Here is a 5,000-nt window from a genome sequence, read left to right as displayed (position 1 = left end):
TTTAACATTAAAAAAAATTACAAAAATTTATTTTTCGGAAAAAATGGAAAAAACCGATTCGTCGGAGCGAGGTGTCCAGCCCGTGCGGTAATTCCAGCAGGCGAATCGGACTTCCCGAAATTTTTCTAAGTCCCACGGTCGACACCAACTTTTTTAATAAGCGTTTTAAAATTATTTCAATGTTTAATCCATGCGTAAACATGACGTTTATTAACGTTTTTAACATTAAAAAAAATTACAAAAATTTATTTTTCGGAAAAAATGGAAAAAACCGATTCGTCGGAGCGAGGTGTCCAGCCCGTGCGGTAATTCCAGCAGGCGAATCGGACTTCCCGAAATTTTTCTAAGTCCCACGGTCGACACCAACTTTTTTAATAAGCGTTTTAAAATTATTTCAATGTTTAATCCATGCGTAAACATGACGTTTATTAACGTTTTTAACATTAAAAAAAATTACAAAAATTTATTTTTCGGAAAAAATGGAAAAAACCGATTCGTCGGAGCGAGGTGTCCAGCCCGTGCGGTAATTCCAGCAGGCGAATCGGACTTCCCGAAATTTTTCTAAGTCCCACGGTCGACACCAACTTTTTTAATAAGCGTTTTAAAATTATTTCAATGTTTAATCCATGCGTAAACATGACGTTTATTAACGTTTTTAACATTAAAAAAAATTACAAAAATTTATTTTTCGGAAAAAATGGAAAAAACCGATTCGTCGGAGCGAGGTGTCCAGCCCGTGCGGTAATTCCAGCAGGCGAATCGGACTTCCCGAAATTTTTCTAAGTCCCACGGTCGACACCAACTTTTTTAATAAGCGTTTTAAAATTATTTCAATGTTTAATCCATGCGTAAACATGACGTTTATTAACGTTTTTAACATTAAAAAAAATTACAAAAATTTATTTTTCGGAAAAAATGGAAAAAACCGATTCGTCGGAGCGAGGTGTCCAGCCCGTGCGGTAATTCCAGCAGGCGAATCGGACTTCCCGAAATTTTTCTAAGTCCCACGGTCGACACCAACTTTTTTAATAAGCGTTTTAAAATTATTTCAATGTTTAATCCATGCGTAAACATGACGTTTATTAACGTTTTTAACATTAAAAAAAATTACAAAAATTTATTTTTCGGAAAAAATGGAAAAAACCGATTCGTCGGAGCGAGGTGTCCAGCCCGTGCGGTAATTCCAGCAGGCGAATCGGACTTCCCGAAATTTTTCTAAGTCCCACGGTCGACACCAACTTTTTTAATAAGCGTTTTAAAATTATTTCAATGTTTAATCCATGCGTAAACATGACGTTTATTAACGTTTTTAACATTAAAAAAAATTACAAAAATTTATTTTTCGAAAAAAATGGAAAAAACCGATTCGTCGGAGCGAGGTGTCCAGCCCGTGCGGTAATTCCAGCAGGCGAATCGGACTTCCCGAAATTTTTCTAAGTCCCACGGTCGACACCAACTTTTTTAATAAGCGTTTTAAAATTATTTCAATGTTTAATCCATGCGTAAACATGACGTTTATTAACGTTTTTAACATTAAAAAAAATTACAAAAATTTATTTTTCGGAAAAAATGGAAAAAACCGATTCGTCGGAGCGAGGTGTCCAGCCCGTGCGGTAATTCCAGCAGGCGAATCGGACTTCCCGAAATTTTTCTAAGTCCCACGGTCGACACCAACTTTTTTAATAAGCGTTTTAAAATTATTTCAATGTTTAATCCATGCGTAAACATGACGTTTATTAACGTTTTTAACATTAAAAAAAATTACAAAAATTTATTTTTCGGAAAAAATGGAAAAAACCGATTCGTCGGAGCGAGGTGTCCAGCCCGTGCGGTAATTCCAGCAGGCGAATCGGACTTCCCGAAATTTTTCTAAGTCCCACGGTCGACACCAACTTTTTTAATAAGCGTTTTAAAATTATTTCAATGTTTAATCCATGCGTAAACATGACGTTTATTAACGTTTTTAACATTAAAAAAAATTACAAAAATTTATTTTTCGGAAAAAATGGAAAAAACCGATTCGTCGGAGCGAGGTGTCCAGCCCGTGCGGTAATTCCAGCAGGCGAATCGGACTTCCCGAAATTTTTCTAAGTCCCACGGTCGACACCAACTTTTTTAATAAGCGTTTTAAAATTATTTCAATGTTTAATCCATGCGTAAACATGACGTTTATTAACGTTTTTAACATTAAAAAAAATTACAAAAATTTATTTTTCGGAAAAAATGGAAAAAACCGATTCGTCGGAGCGAGGTGTCCAGCCCGTGCGGTAATTCCAGCAGGCGAATCGGACTTCCCGAAATTTTTCTAAGTCCCACGGTCGACACCAACTTTTTTAATAAGCGTTTTAAAATTATTTCAATGTTTAATCCATGCGTAAACATGACGTTTATTAACGTTTTTAACATTAAAAAAAATTACAAAAATTTATTTTTCGGAAAAAATGGAAAAAACCGATTCGTCGGAGCGAGGTGTCCAGCCCGTGCGGTAATTCCAGCAGGCGAATCGGACTTCCCGAAATTTTTCTAAGTCCCACGGTCGACACCAACTTTTTTAATAAGCGTTTTAAAATTATTTCAATGTTTAATCCATGCGTAAACATGACGTTTATTAACGTTTTTAACATTAAAAAAAATTACAAAAATTTATTTTTCGGAAAAAATGGAAAAAACCGATTCGTCGGAGCGAGGTGTCCAGCCCGTGCGGTAATTCCAGCAGGCGAATCGGACTTCCCGAAATTTTTCTAAGTCCCACGGTCGACACCAACTTTTTTAATAAGCGTTTTAAAATTATTTCAATGTTTAATCCATGCGTAAACATGACGTTTATTAACGTTTTTAACATTAAAAAAAATTACAAAAATTTATTTTTCGGAAAAAATGGAAAAAACCGATTCGTCGGAGCGAGGTGTCCAGCCCGTGCGGTAATTCCAGCAGGCGAATCGGACTTCCCGAAATTTTTCTAAGTCCCACGGTCGACACCAACTTTTTTAATAAGCGTTTTAAAATTATTTCAATGTTTAATCCATGCGTAAACATGACGTTTATTAACGTTTTTAACATTAAAAAAAATTACAAAAATTTATTTTTCGAAAAAAATGGAAAAAACCGATTCGTCGGAGCGAGGTGTCCAGCCCGTGCGGTAATTCCAGCAGGCGAATCGGACTTCCCGAAATTTTTCTAAGTCCCACGGTCGACACCAACTTTTTTAATAAGCGTTTTAAAATTATTTCAATGTTTAATCCATGCGTAAACATGACGTTTATTAACGTTTTTAACATTAAAAAAAATTACAAAAATTTATTTTTCGGAAAAAATGGAAAAAACCGATTCGTCGGAGCGAGGTGTCCAGCCCGTGCGGTAATTCCAGCAGGCGAATCGGACTTCCCGAAATTTTTCTAAGTCCCACGGTCGACACCAACTTTTTTAATAAGCGTTTTAAAATTATTTCAATGTTTAATCCATGCGTAAACATGACGTTTATTAACGTTTTTAACATTAAAAAAAATTACAAAAATTTATTTTTCGGAAAAAATGGAAAAAACCGATTCGTCGGAGCGAGGTGTCCAGCCCGTGCGGTAATTCCAGCAGGCGAATCGGACTTCCCGAAATTTTTCTAAGTCCCACGGTCGACACCAACTTTTTTAATAAGCGTTTTAAAATTATTTCAATGTTTAATCCATGCGTAAACATGACGTTTATTAACGTTTTTAACATTAAAAAAAATTACAAAAATTTATTTTTCGGAAAAAATGGAAAAAACCGATTCGTCGGAGCGAGGTGTCCAGCCCGTGCGGTAATTCCAGCAGGCGAATCGGACTTCCCGAAATTTTTCTAAGTCCCACGGTCGACACCAACTTTTTTAATAAGCGTTTTAAAATTATTTCAATGTTTAATCCATGCGTAAACATGACGTTTATTAACGTTTTTAACATTAAAAAAAATTACAAAAATTTATTTTTCGGAAAAAATGGAAAAAACCGATTCGTCGGAGCGAGGTGTCCAGCCCGTGCGGTAATTCCAGCAGGCGAATCGGACTTCCCGAAATTTTTCTAAGTCCCACGGTCGACACCAACTTTTTTAATAAGCGTTTTAAAATTATTTCAATGTTTAATCCATGCGTAAACATGACGTTTATTAACGTTTTTAACATTAAAAAAAATTACAAAAATTTATTTTTCGGAAAAAATGGAAAAAACCGATTCGTCGGAGCGAGGTGTCCAGCCCGTGCGGTAATTCCAGCAGGCGAATCGGACTTCCCGAAATTTTTCTAAGTCCCACGGTCGACACCAACTTTTTTAATAAGCGTTTTAAAATTATTTCAATGTTTAATCCATGCGTAAACATGACGTTTATTAACGTTTTTAACATTAAAAAAAATTACAAAAATTTATTTTTCGGAAAAAATGGAAAAAACCGATTCGTCGGAGCGAGGTGTCCAGCCCGTGCGGTAATTCCAGCAGGCGAATCGGACTTCCCGAAATTTTTCTAAGTCCCACGGTCGACACCAACTTTTTTAATAAGCGTTTTAAAATTATTTCAATGTTTAATCCATGCGTAAACATGACGTTTATTAACGTTTTTAACATTAAAAAAAATTACAAAAATTTATTTTTCGGAAAAAATGGAAAAAACCGATTCGTCGGAGCGAGGTGTCCAGCCCGTGCGGTAATTCCAGCAGGCGAATCGGACTTCCCGAAATTTTTCTAAGTCCCACGGTCGACACCAACTTTTTTAATAAGCGTTTTAAAATTATTTCAATGTTTAATCCATGCGTAAACATGACGTTTATTAACGTTTTTAACATTAAAAAAAATTACAAAAATTTATTTTTCGGAAAAAATGGAAAAAACCGATTCGTCGGAGCGAGGTGTCCAGCCCGTGCGGTAATTCCAGCAGGCGAATCGGACTTCCCGAAATTTTTCTAAGTCCCACGGTCGACACCAACTTTTTTAATAAGCGTTTTAAAATTATTTCAATGTTTAATCCATGCGTAAACATGA

This window comes from Nomia melanderi, unplaced genomic scaffold (genome assembly GCF_051020985.1).
Source record: "Nomia melanderi isolate GNS246 unplaced genomic scaffold, iyNomMela1 scaffold0501, whole genome shotgun sequence".
Lineage (NCBI taxonomy): Eukaryota > Metazoa > Arthropoda > Insecta > Hymenoptera > Halictidae > Nomia > Nomia melanderi.
This window is presented reverse-complemented; position numbering follows the sequence as displayed.